The 19,993-nt window shown below is 40.8% G+C and overlaps 2 pseudogenes; both read right to left on the bottom strand.

Annotated features, from left to right (window-relative positions):
• On the bottom strand, nucleotides 643-16,293 carry LOC129053263 (PTPN13 like Y-linked pseudogene; annotated as a pseudogene).
• LOC129053188 (actin, cytoplasmic 1-like) lies at nucleotides 18,067-19,500 on the bottom strand (annotated as a pseudogene).
• Nucleotides 19,501-19,993: the final 493 nt, after the last annotated feature.

The raw sequence follows: 19,993 nt of genomic DNA, 5'->3' as shown, positions 1-19,993 counted from the left end.
AACACATACCTTAAGTCTGATAAGGAATATTTACCTTTATTCTCTCAAGCCTGCTACATGGAGTCTTCATCATCATGATAGAACTTTGGAACTTTGGTCTCTACAGCACTTACTATTCATTGTAACTCAATCATTCCCATCTGTTGATTTTAGTATTTTAGGTAATAACTTAAATCTTTCAGACAACTGCCAATGAAAACATATTTAAATCTACCTGTAACTTGAAAGTGCAGCCCCACACCATCGCTATTTCGAAGTGTCCCATCCTTTCTCGACCAAACCAACGTACTTCTTACATATGTTTGATTGATGTCTCCTGTCTCCCTAAAATGCATAAATATAGGCTGTGTACACATGACCTGGGGCACGTGTTCTCAGGATTTCCTGAGTAGGGTTGTGTCATGAACCATTTGTCACTCATATTTGGCTCAGAATTCTTCAATTAATTTATGGTATAGTATCAAAATTTGATATTGTTAGTACATCTCACCTACTGTAGGATTTCAATCTTCATAAAGTGGACATTTTCATCAACATTAGAAATCCACTCTCAACTAAACTATGACTGTCTCAGGAAAAGAAAAAATGTTGCTAACTATTCATATATCACATATTTAAACTTAAATAATACTTCAAGTTCTCATATACCTACTTTAAAATTTTTCTATATTGTTTGAACTACTTTAGTTCTCTAAGAAAAATGAGTCATTAAAGCATGAAAAAAAGTGTTGTTGGAGGTTGTGATTTCTCCCCTGTCCTCAGCCAGTCATAGTGGTTCCACTCAGCACCTCTCCTTTCTCTGTACCAGAATCTCCCCCAGAAACAAGCTCAGATGATCTGCAAACCACAATTTGGTAGCTGTGACAATGTGTGGTCACTGACTCACTCAAGAGACACTTTCGTATAGTCAGAATTGGAGGCTACGGCTGGGAATTAAGGCTCAGGGCAGTGCCCCTCCTTAGTTCTCAGTGCTGCAGACCAGGTGTGTTTTCCTCACCTGGCCCCCGGATGTATGAATGCTATGTCCTCTTCTGGGAAGGTCCTGAGGAGACGTCTGTGTTGTCACCTGGTCATAGCACCAGAATTCTTGTAGCAACGGCCACTCCTGGACATGTCCAGAAGAGAAAGAGGCTTCATCTTCATGGTGGACGCGACCCCGGGTGTGCCAAAGTCGCGACCACTCAGGCGGGTCCTGAGATGAAGTAGGCTTAGTCTTCACCATGAACGTGCCACCGGTGTCCCCAGGTACCCTGCAACCACGGCCTGTCTCTGGTGTGTCCTGAGGAGAAGGAAGCACTGTCCGAGGCACTGTGAGGACCCCCTGCTCCTCAGAAATTTCGTTTGGGGGCTCTGCGGGCTCAGTGCGTAGGCTCTGTCCACCCTCCGGTGGTAGACCGGGAAATCTCTGAAATTCGTGGTGGGTTAATCCAGGCGGTAATCTCAGGAAGGGAAAGTGAAATAGAGCCAACCTTCCTGTAACTGAATGGAGATAAAAAGAAGCAAAGAAGAGGGTCAATAGATAAAACTCAATTGATTTTTTGTATATCAGCAATAATGAATAGAAATCATTGGAATTTGAAATATTAAAACACCACTTAAAATACTACCCATAAAATTGAATCCATTAAGTACAAATGTAACTAAATATGCAAAATTCATTCAGTAAACAATGAGCAGTCTTTGAGAGAAATCAAAAGAAATGTTAGTAAATGCAGAGAGGCCTGGCATGTTGGCAGATGCCTGTAATCCCAGCACTTTGGGAGGCTGCCACAGGCAGATCACTTGAGCCTGAGAGTTGGAGACCAGCCTGGGGAACAGGGTGAAATCCATCTCTACCAAAAATACAACGCCTGTAGTCCCAGCTACTTGAGTCATTGAAGTGGGAGAATCTCAGTGAGTTGAGATAGCAGCACTGCACTCCAACATGGGTGACACAACTCTTTTTCAATCAATCAATCAATCAATAAACAGATGTTTCTCATTCTGGAGAAGTACATTTATGATTATGGCAGCCCTATCCCAATCAAATTCCAGGTAAATATATCAAAAAACTCTTCATAGATGTAGAATAGATGAAATAAGACTGAAGAAAAACAAAGCTAAAGGACTTACACATCTGGATAGGAATACTTACACTAAAGCTAATGTAATAAAGAAGAATGTGGCATTCATAATTTAATAGACAAGCAGATAAGTGGAAGAGAATAAATAGCCCCAAAAGTGTCCCAAGTCAACTGATTTTGTCAAAAACGCAAAGCATATTCTTTGGAAGAGATAAAGCTATTTCACAAGTGGCAAGAAAACTGCTGGAAACTGTATGGAAACAAATGAACATAGACAAAAATTTTACAGTTAAAAAATTAGTCAAAAGTACCCATACATTGAATTTTTTCAACACAAAGTTGTAATTAGAAAATATCTTCATGGGTGTGGGTTTCGTAATTAGTTATTAGCAAGTCCATGAAAGAAAAAGAATGGATAATATGAACTTTATTGGAAGTTGAAATGTCTACTCTGTAAAACACTCTGTTACCATTGGTCATGGCAGTTCAAGCCTGTAATCTCAGCACCTTTGAAGGTTAAAGCGGACAGATCACCTGAGGACAGGAGTTCCAGATCAACATCGTATACATGGTGAAATCACGTCTGCACTAAAAATACAAAAATTTAACTGGGATTTCTGGTGTGCGCCGGTAATCCTAGCTGCTCAGGAGTCTGAGCAAGGAGAATCCTTTGAACTTAGGAGGTGGGGATTGCAGTGAGGCTAGATCGGGTCATTGCACTACAGCCTTGGTGACAAAATGAGACGCCACCTAAAAAAAAAAAATCTGGTAAAGAGAACCAAAAAGCCAGCCACAGATAGAAAAATTTAGCAAACTCATATGAAAAGTGACTTGAATGTACAATATATGAGGAAACCCTAAAAGTCAAAAAGATAAGCAACCCAATTCCAAGGTAAAAACCTGAGTAGATACCTCACTAAGGAAGATACAGAGATGGAAAACAGGCAGGCACACCAAACACTGCTTGCGGAAAGCCTGCTATTTCTGCTGAAGGCTGAGACTCCAAGTTATCCATGGGGAGCAGCAGTGGCTCCAAAGGCCGCTCCCACCTACCCCACTTCCGCCCTTCCTCCAGGGTCCAAGAGTCCCCAAGGAACGGGGCATGCTCTCCCAGAAAGAGCCTGAAGTTGGATATTTTGTTTCTCCGCTTTCCTTAAAGCTCTGGAGGCTGCTAAGTATCCTTAGGTTGGAAGTTTCATTTTTATCATAAGCACCTTGCAGCACTGACAAGCATTAGGAGAGTTGGTTTTTAATCTACACTTGTCTTCATAAAGAGATAAAACAATTGGCTCCAACTGCTTTTTAGTAAATTCTTTTAAAATGTTTGGTACAATATATTTTTATTTTGCTTTCCTGGAGACACAAAGCGGAGACAAATTATTAAGTAAAAACCAAATAGGGAGTAATCATAAATTCATGGATTCTATTTAGTCCATCATTTAACCTGACTTTCTTTTTTATTACAGTTTAACTTCTAGGATACATGTGCAGATCAGGCAGATTTGTTACATTGGTGTACATGTGACACGGTGGTTTGCTGCACCCATCAACCCATCATCTAAGTTTTAAGTCCTGCATGCATTGGGTATTTGTCCTAATGATCTCCTTCCACTTACCCCCTACTCCCTGAGAGGCCCCATTGTGTCCTCATTGTTCCATTCCCATTTATGAGTGAGAACAGGTTGTGTTTGCTTTTCTGTTCCTGTGTTAGCTTGCTGAGAATGATTGTTTCCAGCTTCATTCATGTCCCTGAAAAGGACACGAACTTACTCATGACTGCACAGTATCCCATGGTATATATGTTCCACATTTTCTTTATCCAGTCCATAATTGATGGGCATTTGGGTTTGTTCCATGTCTTTTTTGGGTCTGAATAGTGCTGCAATAAACATACGTGTGCATGTTTCCTTATGTAGAATGATTTAAAATCCTCTGGCGGTATACCACATAATGGGATTTCTGGGTCAAATGGTATTTCTGGTTATAGATCATTGAAGAATTGCCACACTGTCTTCCCCAATGATTGAACTAATTTACACTCCCACCCAGCAGTATAGAGCATTCCTTTTTCTCCACATCTTCACCAGCATCTGTTGTTTCCTGACTTTTTAATGGTCACCATTCTGACTGGTGTGAGATGGTATCTCATTGTGCTTTTGATGTGCATTTCTCTAATGACCAGTGATGTTGAACTTTTTTTATACGTGTTTGTTGGCTGATTAAATGTCTTCTTTTCAGAATTGTTTCTTCATATCCTTTGCCCACTTTTTGATGGGTTTTTTTATTTTGTTGTATATTTTTAAATATTTCTTGTAGGTTTTGAATAGCAGACCTGTTTCAGATAGATAGGTTGAAAAAATGTTCTCACATTTTGTATGTCACCTGTTCACTCTGATGATATTTTCTTTTGCTGTGAAGAAGCTGTTTAGATTAATTACATCCCATTTGTCAATTTTGGATTGTGTTGCAATTTTTTTTTGGTCTTTTTGTCATGAAGGCTTTGCCCATGCCTATATCCTGAATGGTATTGTCTTGATTTTCTTCTAGGGTGTTTAGGGTTTTAGGTTTTACGTTTAAGTCTGTTAATTCATCTTGAGTTAATTATGTGGTGTGAGAAAGGGATCTAGTTTCAGGTTTCTGCATATGCTAAGCCAGTTTTCACATATCAGGGAATTCTTCCCCAGTTGCTTGTTTTTGTCAGGCTTGTCAAAGATCAGATCATTGTAGATGTGTGAATTACTTTAAGCAGTATGGTCATTTTCATGATATTTATTCTTATCCATGAACATGATTTTTTTTTTCCAAATTTTGTTGTCCTCTCTTATTTCTTTGGACAGTGGTTTGTAGTTCTCCATAAACAAGTCCTTCATGTTCCTTGTAATTTTTATTCTTAGTTATTTTATTTTCTTTGGAGCAATTATGAATTTGAGTTCATTCACGATTTGAGTCTCTATTTGTCAATTATTCATTTATAGAAATGCTTGTGATTTTTGCACATTGATTTTGTAGCCTCAGATTGCTGAAGTTGCTTATAAGCTTAAGCAAACTCATACAAAAGACAAGTCCCTTGTCTACTGTTAAGGAGTTTTAGAGGTGAGATAATGGAGTATTCTAAATATACAACTATGCCGTCTAAAAACAGGGTAAATTTGACTTATTTTATTTTTATCTGAATGTCCTTTATTTGTTTCTCTTCCCAATTGCCCTGGGCAGAACTTTCAATCTGATGTTGAATAGGAGTAGTGAGAGAAGCCATCCTTGTCTTGTGCCTTGTGTTTTGTGTTTTCAAAGGAAATATTTCCAGCTTTTGCCCATTCAGTATAATATTGCCTATGGGTTTGTCACAAATAGTTCTCTTTAGTTTCTGATACATTCCATCAATACCTAGTATATTGAGTGTTTTTAGTAGGAAGCGATATTGAATTTTACAAAGGCCTTTTCTGCATCAATAGAGAAAATTATGTGGTTTTTGTCATTGGTTCTTTTTATGTGAGGAATTACTTTTGTTAATTTGTGTATGTTGAAACCAGCCTTACTGGTTGGAGCTGATCTGATTGTGATGGATAAGCTATTTGATGTGTTGCTGGATTCAGTTTGCCAGTATTTTATTGTGAATATTCACATTGATGTTCATAGGGGATATTTGCCTTTATTTTTTTTTTTGTCTCTGACAGGTTTTGGTATTAAGATGATGCTGGCCTCATAAAATAAGTTCAAGAAGAGTCCCTCTTTTTATATTGTTTGGAATAGTTTCAGAAGTAAATGGCACTAGCTTTTCTTTGTACTTCTGGTAGAAGTCGGCTGTGAATCTGTCTACTCTGGACATTTTTTGGTTGGTAGGCTATTAAGTACTGCCTCAACTTTAGTATCTGTTGGTCTCTTCAGGGATTCTAATTTTTCCTGGTTTAGTCTTGTAGAATTGTGTGTGTCCAGCAGTTTATTTATTTCTTCTAGATTTTTTGCTTTATTTACATAGAGGTGTTTACAGTATTCTCTGATGGTAGTTTGCATTTATGCGGGATCAGTGGTTACATCCCCATTATCCTTTTTTACTATGTCTAATTTATTCTTCTCCTTTTTTTCTTTATTAGTCTGGCTAGCAGTGTATCTTTTTTGTTAATTTCTACAAAATAAAACAAAAAATGCTCCTGGATTCACGAATTTTTTGAAGGATTTTCCTGTCTCTATCACCTTCAGTTATGTTCTGAACTCAGATATATCTTTTTTTGTCTCAGCTTTTGGATTTGTTTGTTCTTGCTTCTTCAGCTCTTTTTCTCTCTTTCTTCTTTTTTTTTTTTTTTTTTTTTTTTTTGAGAAGGTGTCTTGCTCTGCCACACACACTGGAGTGGAGTCGTGCTACCTCAGCTCACTGTGGCTTTTATCTTTTGGGTTCAAGAAATTATCTCAACTCAGCTTACCGAGAATCCTAGATTACAGGTGTGTGCCCCCAAGCCGGGCTAATTTTTTTTTTTTTTTTTTTGTATTTTCTGTGGACATGGAGTTTCACAACGTTGGTTGACTAAGCTGGTCTTGAACTCTTGAGCTCAGGTGACCTGCCTATCACAACTTCCCAATGTGCTGAAATATCAGGCATGAGCCACTATGTCTGTCCCTCTAGTTTTTTTCATTGTGATTTTAGGGTGTTGATTTTAGATCTTTCCCACTTTTGATGTGGGCATTTAGTGCTATAAATTTCTCTCTTAACGCTGTTTTAACTGTGTTCTAGAGATTGTAGTAGGTTGTGTCTTGTTCTCATTGATTTCAACAACTTCTTTCTTTCTTTCTTAATTTTGTTATTTACCCAGTGGTCAATCAGGAGCAGGTTTTACAGTTCCTGTGTAATTGTGCAGTTTTGAAAAAGTTTCTTAATCTGAGTTCTAATTTTATTCCACTCTGGTGTGAGAGACAGTTTATTTTGATTTCCGTTCTTTTGCATTTGCTGAGGAGTGTTTTACCTCCAATTATGTGGTCAATTTTACAATAAGTGCTATGTGGTGATGAGAAGAAGGTGTATTCTGTTGATTTGGAGTGGGGACTTCTGTAGATGTCTGTTAGCTCTGCTTGGTCAAGGCTGAGTTCCCTTCCTGAGTATTCTTGTTAAAATTCTGTCTCATTTATCTGTGTAATATTGATAGTGGGGTGTTGAAGTCTCCTGTTAGAATTGTGCATGAGTCTAAATCTGTGTAAGTCCCTAAGAACTTGCTTTTTAATCTAAGTGCTCTTGTATTAGGTTCATATATATTTAGGATCGTTAGCTCTGCTTTTTGCATTGATTCCTTTACCATTATGCAATTCCCTTCTTTGTCTTTTACGATCTATGTTGGCTTGAAATTTGTCTTAGGATAGACTACAATTTCAACTCCTGCATTTTTTTTTTTTAACTTTCCATTTGCTTGGTAAATATTCCTCCATCCCTTTATTTTGAGCCAATGTGTGTCTTCACCCATGAGATGCTTCTCCTGAATATAGCACAATGAAGAGTCTTGATTCTTTATCCAATTTGCCAGTCTTGGTACTCTAATTGGCAAATTTATTTCATTTACATTTAAGGTTAATATTCTTATGTGTCAATTTGACCCTGGCATGGCAATGGTATCTGGTTGTTTTGCACATTAGTTGATACACTTACTTCATAGTGTTGTTGTTCTTTATATTTTGCTATTTTTTTCAATGGTGAGTACCAGTTTTCTTTTTTTTTTGTTTTTTGAGACAGAGTCTCACTCTGTTGGCCAGGCTGGAGTGCAGTGGCATGATCTCGGCTCAGTGCAAGCTCCACCTCCTGTGCTCCTAACATTGTGCCTCAGCCTCCTGAGTCTGAGTAGCTGGGACTACAGGCACCCACCAACATGGCCGGCAATTTTTTTTGTATTTTTAGTAGTGATGGGGTTTCACTGTGTTAGCCAGGATGGTCTCCATCTCCTGACCTCATGATCCGCCCACCTCTGCCTCCCAAAGTGCTGGGATTACAGGCGTGAGCCACTGCACCAGGTGAGTACCAGTATTTTCTTTCAGTATTTAGTGCTTTCTTCAGGAGCTCTTCGAAGGCAGACACGGTGGTGACAAAACCATATACATTTTGCTGTCTGTAACAATTTTATTTTTCTTTTCTTATAAAGCCTAGTTTCACTCAATATAAAATTATAGGTTGAAATTGCTCTTTTTAAATGGTTGTTTTATATTGTATTCCACTCTCTTTTGGCTTGTAGGGTTTCTGCAGAGAGATCCTCTGTTAGTCTGATGGATTTATCTTTGCAGGTAACCTGACCTGTCTCTCTGGCTGTCCTTAACATTTTTCTTTTGTTCAACCTTGGAGAATCTGACAGTTATTTGTCTATTGCTGTTCTTGAGGATTATGTTAGTGGTGTTATCCATGTTTCCTGAACTTGAATATTGACCTGTCTTGTTCCATTTGTGAAGTTCTCCTGGATAATGTCTTAAAGTGTGTTTTCAAACTTGGTTCCATTTTTACCCATCACTTTCAGGTACACCAATCAATTATAGGTTTGGTCTTTTGACATAGTCCCATATTTCTTGGAGCCTTTGTTTGTTGCTTTTCTTTCATTTTTCTCTAATCTTGTCTTCATGCTTTATTTCATCAAGTTGATCTTGAATCTCTGATACTGTTTTTTCCTCTTCATTGATTCAGTATTAATACTTGTTTTTGCTTCACAATGTTTCTTGCACTGTGTTTTTCAGCACTATGAGGTCACATATGTTCTTCTCTTAACTGGTTATTTTAGTTAGCAGCTCCTGTAACGTTTTATCAAGGTTCTTACCTTCCTTGCATTGGTTTAGAACATACTCCTTTAGCTCAAAGAATTTTATTATTACTGATTTTCTGAAACCTACTTCTGCCAACTCATCAACCTCATTCTCCATCCACTTTTGTGCCCTTGCTGGAGAGGAGTTGCAATCATTTGAAGGAGAAGAGTCATTCTAGTTTTTTGAATTTTCAGCTCTTTTGTGCCGGCTATTCCTCATTTTTCATGGATTTATCTACATATGGTCCTTGATCCTGAATGTCTTTGGATTGGGATTTTGTGTGAGTGTCCTTTTTGTTAATGTTGATGTTGATGTTACTGTTTCCTGTTGGTTAGTTTTTCTTCTAACAGTCAGGCCTCTCTTCTGCAGGTCTGCTGCAGTTTGCTGGTCTACTTTAGCTGCTGTTTGCCTGGGTATCACCATATGAAGTTGCACAACAGCAATGATTGGAAGATTTGTCCCAGAGTGATACCTGGCTGGTACCAGCCACAGCTCTTCTGTATGAAGTGTCTGTTGACCCCTGCTGGAAGGGGTCTCCTAGTCAGGAAGCACATTGGTCAGGGACACACTTGAAAAGCCAGCCTGTCCCTCAGCAGAGCTTGAGCACTGTCCTGGGAGATACACTGCTCTCTTCAGAGCAAGCAGGCAAGAATATTTAAGTCTGCTAAAGTTGCACTCACAGCCATCCCTTTTTCCACGTGTTCTGTCCCAGGGAGATGGGAGTTTTATATATAAGCCCCTGACTCAGACTGCTGCATTTCTTTCAGAGATGCCCTATCCAGGTAGGAGGAATCTAGAGAGCGAATGTGGCCACAGCTGCTTTGCACGCTTCTGTGAGTTCCTTGCAGTCCAAACTTCCTGGCAGTTTTCTTAACACTCTGAGGGGAAATCCTTATGCTCAGGTCTCAGTAATGGTGGTTGACCCTCTCCCAACCAAGCTTGATCATTCTAGATTGACTTCAGGCTTCTATGTGGGTAGTGAGAACTTGAAGTCAGTGGATCTCAGCTTGCTGTTGTCCATGGGAGTGGGGCCTGCTCAGTGAGACCACTTAGCTCCCTGGCTTCAGCCGCTTTCCAGGGGGGTGAATGGTTCTGTGTCACTGGTGTTCCAGGTGCCACTGGGGTATAAAAATTATTTTGCAGCTAGCTCAGCATTTGTGAAAGCAGTCACCTAGTTGTGTGCTTGAAAACTCAGGTCTCTGGTTATGCAGGCACACTAGGGAATCTCCTGTTCTGTGCATTGTTAAAACCATTCAAAACTGCAGGTTATGGTCTTGATAGCACAGCCCCTGATGGCTTTCCTTGGTTAAGGGAGTAAGTTTTCAGCTTCTTGCACATCCTGAGTGAGGTAACACTCACCGTACTTCTGCTTGCCTTTTGTGGCTGGAACTCAATATCTAACCACTTCCAGTGAGAGGAACCAGGTAACTTAGCTAGAAATGCAGAAATCACCTGTCTTTTGTGTTCATCTCGCTTGGAGCTGCAGAACAGAGTTGTTACTTTTCAACCATATTGCCAGATGCCCACAAGCTTTTCCCCTTATTTATAGTGTGCACTGTTGAAATTACCAGAAGTTTCACTTGTAATGTCTCAAAGCAAAAGGGAAAAGAACAGTGAGAAATGATTTAATAAATTGATCTCTGTCTTTCCATGTCAATCAAAAGGAGTGCCATGTTGCAAAAGGTGAAGGAAAATGAACAAACCAAAAACATGTGATTTCACATTTTGGTTCACTTTTGAAAAAGCAGATTTAAGAAGGTAAACCTCCAGGTTTCTAATCTGTATCAAGTATTAAGCATTGCAAAGTATGTACAGAAATTGAAATCAATTATTTCTTCGATTTTGACAGAAATAAATTTGTACTCTAGAAATTCCTGTTGTTGCTTTGATATCTGTGGGGATTCAGTCAAGATGTTGGGAAAATTAGCAGATGCAAACTTTTTTGCTAGGCTAGGGGGTTGGCATAAGCTCCAGGAATTAACTTGGCTGAAAATGGCCTTTTCCCTTTCGTCAAGTAAGTTAGAGTAGAAACAAACGAATGTGGGTGTTTATCTAACTAGCTTGCTTGCTCATGTGGTCCCAAGTTTAATCTTTGACTTAGTACAGTGCTAAATTGCTTTCTAATTGGGAAGTCCACACTGTCAATTACCCTTTAGTGGTGTCAACTTGAGCCTTGGTCAATTAGTCTTTACTGAATTAATGTGAGTCTCACTAGCTGGTTGGGGCCACAGTCAAAGCTCTGCAGTGAGCAGAGACCACACCACTGCACTCCAGCCTGGGCCACAGAGCAAGACTCTGTTTCAGAAAAATAAAAAGCTCCTACTCACTCTAGGAAAGAAGGGTCTTCCTTTGTTCCACATGGAACTATTTCAGGACCAGGTCTCAGGAAGCCTTTATTGTATGCGTTAAAAGAAATGTAACATAAAATTTACCAATCTAAATATTTGTACATGTACAGGTAAGTGGCATTAAGTATGCTTATGTTATTGTTCAACCATCACCGCCATTTCACATTCCCACCATCAATGCACAAGGGTACCATTTTCTGCAGAAACTCTCCAACTCTCCCTTTTTCAAAAAAAAAAAAAAAAAGAAATTCTAGTGGGTATAAAGTGGTAATCCCTCTCCTGTCCCACTCATGCCTGTTTAAATATCTGTAGCAGACCCACTGGCCATTTCCAGCTCCAGGTCACTTTTTCTATGCTTCCTATCCAGACGCCCAGTGATCAGTGATGTCTCCTCAGGGTTTAGAAGGTCTTCTGCATTTTGCTCTATTATAATTCAGACCTCAGCATATGATATCCATGCATTGTTCCACGTAAATAAAGGGAAATTAACATTTTCTGAGCACCACCACATGCAGGTGACTTGCTCAAGTGAACTCAAAGTAACTCTGCCAGATATGGTTCGTCCCACATGTAGAGAAAAAAGTCAGGATCAGGTGATTGAGTGACTCACTTTCAATCACACAGCTTCCAAGGAACTTCAGGTCCAGCCCCTGGCCAGGTCTCCCATTGTCATTTAGAAAAAGTTTGTGAGTCACTTGAACATATGTCCAGGCAACACCCAGTCTTCTTTCTATCAACCAAGGTGAGCTCCAGGGACAATGGGTGACAAGACACAGCCAGTCATCTTTCTTCCATTCAGAGGCACTGCAGGTACTTGAAACTCATCAGGAACAGTCTCTTATCCCAAAACCCTCTCATACATAGGATGTTTTGAGGGCAATGTGTTACACATGGGTCACAGAAGGCAAACTTTAGTGAGGGAATCAAAACCAGCACATGGAGAAGGAGCTGGTGATTCCAATTGTAAAGGAAGTGTGGTATGCTAAGAAGTTATTGCCCTGGAGGGTGAAAGAAACAAGAGGTTAGTATGACTAAATCAGATGGAGCAAGACGGAAAGTAGGGAATGGACCAGACACTTAGAATAAGGGCCAGTGGTTCCTTAGCAAGGTCGATGCAGATCTACCATGACATGATGTGGCCACTGCCCTCCTAGGAATGAACGATGAGAAATGAAGGCAAGTTTACAGGCTACATACATAAATAAATATTCACAACATCCTTATATGCAATGTTCCCAAACCAGGGGCCCCCCATATGCCCACACACAGAATAAGGGTGAACAGGCTGTGGCACATCCACACCAGGGCATGTGGGTCAGCATGAAAAGGAATGGACTGTTGATGCAATCAGAACAGAGTGACTCTGAAAGTGGTTCTGCTGAATAAAAGAAGCCAGATCAGAACGATGCACAAAGACCCAAATACATACTGTATTTACATGCAATTCTATAAAATACCCGCGAAATTTTAGTGAAAGAAGCAGATCTGTGGTCCTAGATAGGCCAAGGAGAGATCGTTATCACCGGGAGGAAAGTACGTTTTCATCACCTTCATCGCACTTCTGGCCTTACAGTGAATGAAATACTCACATGGAGAAAATCATCGGTTCTTCTGTCTGCACATGTGCAGTTTACCATATGCCAATCACACTTCAACGAAGCTGTTTTTAAATAAGGAATCACTATCTGCAGCTTAGAATATGGATGGGCAGGAGGCCTGAGAAGGCAAGATTCTTTTCTTTTCCTAATCTATGAGGTTGTACAATGAGAATTAAGTTGGTCCTGAGCTCAGACACAGAACAGGCCTGAGGGAAAGCCTCACACAGTCCTTCCTTCTGCACAGAAGAGTGACCATCTAACACAGTACCAAGCTGTCCCTGAGGACCTTTATAGGTCAAAGTGACCTCCTGTCCTCATGTCTATTTTCTGGTATTTCCTCTTTCCTGCAGAAGCTTGCCTGCCCTCTGATGTAGAGCGAATAATGTTCAAGTTCTAATACGAACATTCTGGTTCCATCACAGTAGAGAAATGGGTTGCCTTCTCTCTCTTCAAGACAAAGAAAAGTGAAAAACCATGAGCACAATGTCCACAGTTGTGCAGTCAGGTTGCAAGTGGAGGAAGAGCATCGCCGTGCCAAGGCAGCAGCAGGACAACCGAAGGTGAACATTTCTGCAGAGGAAACAAGGAAGCTTAGGGATTCCCAGAGGAAATCATCCTTCCCATGTGTATACCCCTGGTTTGAAGCCCAGTTCCTATTGTCCCAATGTGAAATGAGCCTGTCACCATCCCCATTTCAGCCTTATTACTAATTGCACAGGCAAACATAAGTGTTCAACAGTTTTAAAAAATGCAAAAAAAAAAAAAAAAAAACAGGACAAATATGATCAAACAGACAACTCACCTCAAGAGAAATGAGTTTTTAAGTTCCTTTTTCCTTCTGGCCCCATGACCTCTGATCAAGGAAAGTTCAGAATGAATGCTCCCTATAGTCTCAAAGAAGTATAAAATATTGCATCCATAGAAAGTAACAAAATTTAGGAAGATAATAGGAAAATTCAGAGACCAGGAAAGACAGCTTGAAATTCTCTTAAAATGTGTAACTCTCAAAATTGGAAGACAGAACTTAAAAAATATTTCAAAACCACAGACAATTAAAGAAAAACACATAAGAAATGTGGTTAGCTGTCTGGCAGATGAGTCCCTGAGTTGCAGTAGTGAAATAGCATTTGACATGTAAAAACCAAGGGAGGCAGTTATGAAAGCCCTTGGAATGACAGCTCAATCCCAGGCCTAGAGAGATGTTGGTTGGGTGGGAACAGGAAAAAGGAAGGCATCCAGCAGTGACTTTTCAGATGGGAGGTTAGAAATGAGGGAAGATGTTAAGGATGTGATAAAAGGAGACAATTTAATTTTAAATAGAAAGAGAAAAGAAAAGGCAATAGAAACTCTATGAAAATAGAAAGCTAAAGCAAAAATTTGTATACACCCATAGAATACCAAGACATATATGTGAATTGACAGTGCTAATATACTTCCTGCAAGAGGAAAGTCACAAGATTCTATTGTATTTGATCAACAAAATATATATCTAACTATTTATACTCTACAGTTACTTGCAACTTCAATGATAAGTAAGAAAGAAACTAAAATCAAGATATTCCTATCATTGGCTGAGGGTGGAGAAAAGGTGGGAGTCTAAGAAACTCAGTCTTCCTCTGTGGTACCTGGTTGTTAATGGGTTGTTCAGGGGACTAGGGTGAGGTGTACATGGTAGCAGCTCCTTCTGTGTAACTCTTCCCTCACCTCTGTATTTTTCAGTCATGTGCATATATTTTTATTTTCAAAATAAAATATATGAGAAATAATATGTGGTGTCAGAGACTCAAGGAAGAGTCTCTGTTCCAGCTGTACTGGTTCCAAGTCTAATTAAACACCACAGATTCCAGCAGAAAATCCTGTCTCTACCCACACTTCCACTCCCTGAAACAAGACCCAAGTAATCACCAGATGCAGCTCAAAAACTCAAGATCTGGCCAAAGCAGATCCACATGTAGGCATCACCAAGGGTATCAGTAGACACAACCACAGAGGTGTCTGCAGTGTGCATCATGAAGTCCAGCTCCTAAGTGTAGACCAACTTCGCAGTCTGGAAGGAAATTTCCTTAGAGGATGCCAGTGCTAGTGGCATCAGCCACCACTCAGGTACAGCCATAGAGTGGTCCAGCATGTTACTGTAAGCTGCCAGAGGGCAGAGGAAAGGAGCAGGAAAGATGAGAGGGAGAGTGGCAACCTCATGTTTGGACCCCTACTGGTATATCTCACTATGTTGCAGTGGCCTGGGAGACACAAAGAACACCATATTTTGGTGGGAAGAGGCTCTCTCAGGTCAGAGCAGTAAGGCTTGGGAAGAAACTGAAGCCAAGCTGAGGAATATGGTTTCCTGTTTCAATTTGGCCACCTGTGGCTGTGGGTCCCATGATATCACAAATGGCAATGCCTTTTCCATTTTCTCTGTGGCTGCAAAGACTTGGGTCAGGCTCTGATTGACCTGGCACTCTTGAGGCACTTAAAGCCTATTACTTGAAACTGTTAATACGTTAACACTTTATTTACAATGACTTCAATGAAGTATTGTTCTCCAGTGTTGAAAATGGGAAAATGATTACCAAGAGCTTGATAGTTATGCAAATAAATGATGGTTGATCCTAAAGAACAATTAGGCAGCACTTGATAATAAAGATTTCGTATTTAATGAATGTGCACTGTGTCTCAATGGTACTCTTAGGCTTTTGATAACCACCCCCACTTAATCGCTGCGACAATCCCCATGGCAGGTCCTGGCACCATCCCTATTTTAGAAGTGAGAAGTCACATGAACCTGACCAGGGTCACAAACCTCGGCTGTGGAGGATCTAAATATAACCAGGTAAAAGAGGTGCCAAGAAATATGGTAATATCCAAATGGTATGTGGAAAGGAGGAGAAAAAGTGCAGATGGTGTGAAGGCCAGACAAGACATAGGCCAGCCTCAAATGTAGACCAGATCGACAGCTGGCCAGCCTGCACTTTTCTTATCTTAAAGGATCCTCCTCATCAAAGGAAGATCACAGAGTGCAGGGAGTGTGCTCAAAGAAGCACTGATATGTAGCAGAAACATGATAAAAGAGAAACAAACAAAATGCTAAAAATAAACACACCAGAAGTACGCTGGGTTTGTCTTTAGGTGACAAGCCTGCAAGTGTCTTTTCCTAAGTATGTTTTCTCCATTCTCCAAAATAGACATAAATTCAGGTGATGAGTCAGGCTGCAGGAGTAAGCATAGGGTCAGAGGAAACTTCTCCTCAAACCTGGCCCCAGACCTTGGCTCCTGGCTGGTGGCTTCCCCTTCGCTGGGGTCTGTCCTTGTCCCAGAGACAGGGCTAGTCATCCCTACAGCCATTCCATGCCCTAGTCCCCAATAAAGAGTAGAGGGGAACTGAACAGGAGAAATGGTCTCATGGCCCATGGGATGACAGTACCTGGCAGTCCGTGGCATTCAAATTGTCTTGTCTCCAGAAAAGTCCAAGCCCAAGTCATTGAGTGCTTTCTTGGGACTGTGGAGGCCCATTTTATTCATGGCCCTCTAAAAGAGATCAGATGGAAGAAGAAGTTTTGTGGGACTCTGAGGCCCAGCCTTCTTTCCAGAAGGTAAAGCAGGCCTGCTGGCTGGAAAATGCTGTCACCACAGGGCGAAACCAATATTATTTGTTTATCTCTTGTCCTGTCTTTGGTCCAAAACAAAAACTGATAATTACTAACTGTGGAAAAGAGAGTTTCTGGGGTGCCAGTTGAGTTGGTCTACCCTGTGTAAGAAACCCATGGGGAGCCATGGGCAGCCTCTGAGGAGAAAAGTCTCCTTATTGCCCTCACGTATTTATGCCCCGAGTGCATAAATGCTCAACAGCATTCCACATGTTGCTCAGGGAGATAACACTCCCTTGAAGCAGTGGAGTATATCCAAACATCTTGGCTCCTTCTGAAACCAGCTCCCACCCATTTCAGTCCTGATAAGTTACAGATCTTAAGTAAGTTTGACACACACTTTTGCTTAAGGAAATGCACAGAAACTGCCAGTGCCAAACATCTTATTGAATGGCTCAGGATTTCTCCTTCACTGATTAATCCTTTTCCTCATCCCTTCCTCCCCCTCCCAGCTGCCCTGAGAACAAAAACTTGTAAACCAATAAATTGGGTGAAATCCAGGAGCAATGGGCCTTGAGCAAGCTTTCAATGTGCTGGTCTCCTGGACACACATTTTAAATGTTTATTGTGTCTCTTTCTAATTCCTTTTTCTCCTCCAGACTCAGGGTACCCACTGGGTGTTGGGCTGGTTTCCCAAACACAAACCTGTGACATTCCAAATCTTGGTGCTTGTATTGTCTCTCAAATCAACTCAATAAGCCCTCCTCTGGTGACACAAAAGCCTTTTCTCTAGCCAAAGAACTGACCCTACCATACAGTGACCTTGAAATGCAGACAGGCAGCCACAACACTGCTTGGGCCTGTCCTGAGCCTCAGATACCTGGTTTCAATTCATTTACATTCAAGATAATCATTGATAGGTAAGTTCTTACTACTATTATCTTGTTAGTTGTTTCTGATTGAGTCATACATCATTTTTTCCTTTCTTCCTCCCATGTCTGCTTTTAAATATTTAGCATTTAATTATTTTCAGTAGTGATAAGCTTTGACTGCTTTGTTTTTATTGTTAGTGTTGCTGCTATAGCTTTTGATGGTCATCAAAGGCTCAGAGAAAACATCTTAGTTAATAATCAACTAGCTTAAGCTGAAAACATTTGTCACATAAAAACTCTAGACATTTACCCTCTCTTCCAATTACATTTTTGACATCACAATTTATATCTTTTAATACTGTGTATTCCTTAAAAGCCTATTGTTGACAAGTCTTTTGCCGAATGATTTCAAGTTCCTCTATTTTTTTGTTTATTTTCCCTTAGTGCTTTTAGAATTTTCTTTATTTCTCAGACTTTGAGAGCTTGATTCTTTTTTTTTGGCAACACTTTTATTTTTCCTTACACAATGATGTGTTGCTGAGGCCTAATGTTCTCACATAACCGTTGAAAACAAAAATTTGTTGTCATCTCTTTAAAGAATTGAGAATTTCATACAAAAACCCTTACATAAATTAAAAGGATGAATACATTTACAGGTGTAAATGCAAACTGCTTCCAACTCAAGGCAAGTGACAGCCCACGGTGTTCTGGCAGAAAACATCAGCTAAGAAAGGAAACTGGGTCCTATGGCTTGGTCTTTCCAACCCTGACAGACAGGCAGGATGGAAGAAACTGTTTCAGGAGCCCTTGCCAGCCTCTAGAGAAATCCCAGAACACTCAGTCCTGACACATTAATACCCTGCACAGATCAGAGACTACTGGCCATGCAGACTCACCAAGCCACAGACTTGTCTTCCACAAGCACGTTCTTACCTCAGCAGTCATGAAGTGACCAAGCCACATGCACTAAAGTTTGAACTCAAAGATATGTACACAGTATTAAACAAATACCAAGGGGAACAGTTGACTTGAATACAAGGTCAAAACCGGCAACAAGTTCTACAATCCAGTGCTGATACCAGATAAAAGCTTCAAGGACAATTTCTTTTCAAATGCTTATTCCAGTTTCATGAGGCTAGCATGAGGTGTATGCATTTGCCAAGGGCAAATTTATACTTCTGTATTAACCCATGCAGCAAATTCTACACATCTGCTCAGTTCATTTAGAAGCATTTGTGGTGGACGATGGAGGGGCCTGAATCGTCATACTCCTGCTTGCTAATACTCATCTGCTGGAAGGTGGACAGTGAGGCCAGGATGGAGCCACCAATCCACACTGAGTACTTGCTCTCTGGGGGTGCAATGATCTTAATCTTCATGATGCTAGGAGCCAGGGCAGTGATCGCCATCTGCACCTTGTCAGCAATGCCTGGGCACATGTTGGTGCCGCCGGATAGTACCGTGTTGGTGTACAGGTCTTTGCAGATGTCCACGTCACACTTCATGATGGAGTTGAAGGTGGTCTAGTGGTTGCCGCAAGATTCCATACCCAGGAAGGAAGGTTGTAACAGCACTTCTGGACACCAGAACCGCTCATTGCCAATGGTGATGATCTGGCCAGCGAGCAGTTTGTAACTCTTCTCCAGAGAAGTGGAGGATGTGGCAGTGGCCATCTCCTGCTTGAAGTCCAGGTAGACCTAGCACAGCTTCTCCTTGATGTCGCACATGATTTCCCGCTCGGCTGCGATGGTGAAGCTGTAGCCTCGCTCATTGAGGATCTTCATGAGTTACTCAGTCAAGTCCCAACCAGCCAGCTCCAGAAGTAGGATGGCATGGGGAAGGGAGTAGCCCTCCTAGATGGTCACCGTGTGGGTGACCCTGTCTCCGGTGTCCATGGCAATGCCAGTGCTGTGCCCAAAGGCATAGAGGGACAGCACATCCCTGATGGCCACGTACATGGCTGGGGTGTTGAAGGTCTCAAACATAATCTGAGTCATGTTCTCTCTGTTGGCCTTGGGGTTCAGGGGTTCCTTGGTCAGCAGCACTGGCTGCTCCTCTGGGGCCCCATGCAGCTCATTGTAGAAATGGTGCCAGATCTTCTCCATGTTGTCCCAGTTGGTGATGATGCCATTTTCGATGGGGTACTCTAGGGTCAGGATGCTGTGCTTGCTGTGGGCTTCATTGCCCACATAGATGTCCTTCTGGCCCATGTCCACCATCACTCCCTGGTGTCGGGGGTGCCCCACAATGGAGGGAAACATGGCTCGGAGAGCGTCATCCCCAGCAAAGCCAGCTTTGCACACACCAGAGCCATTGTCAATGACCAGTATGGCTGTATCTTTTTCTATTGCGATGGGCAGAGGAGTGGGATAGTAGAGTGGTAGAAGAACAAGGTGAGTGAGCTTGCAGTGGTGACTGAGAGTGAGTGCTTTATTCTTGTTTGTTGTGGGGTAGTTTTATGGCATATTAATCTTTTTTGTAGTCTCTGATCTTTCTGAACCTATATATTTATATCTCTCAAATTTTTGAAAGTTGTTATTATTCATTTGAATATGCTGTATATACCTTCCATTTGCTGAACTCTTTCATGAATATTGCTAAATATTAGATTTGCTTATTCAAGAGAATTTTGTATATCTGGTGAATGTCGTTCATTCTTTTTTATTGTTTTTCTGTTTTGTTCTTTGTTCATTTCTTAATAACCTATGTTAATTTTTATTTCTTTTCTTTTTTATTTTACTTCTTTTTTTTTTTGGACAAAGTCTCTCT

The sequence above is a fragment of the Pongo abelii genome, chromosome Y (assembly GCF_028885655.2).
Source record: "Pongo abelii isolate AG06213 chromosome Y, NHGRI_mPonAbe1-v2.0_pri, whole genome shotgun sequence".
NCBI lineage: Eukaryota > Metazoa > Chordata > Mammalia > Primates > Hominidae > Pongo > Pongo abelii.
This window is presented reverse-complemented; position numbering and strand designations above follow the sequence as displayed.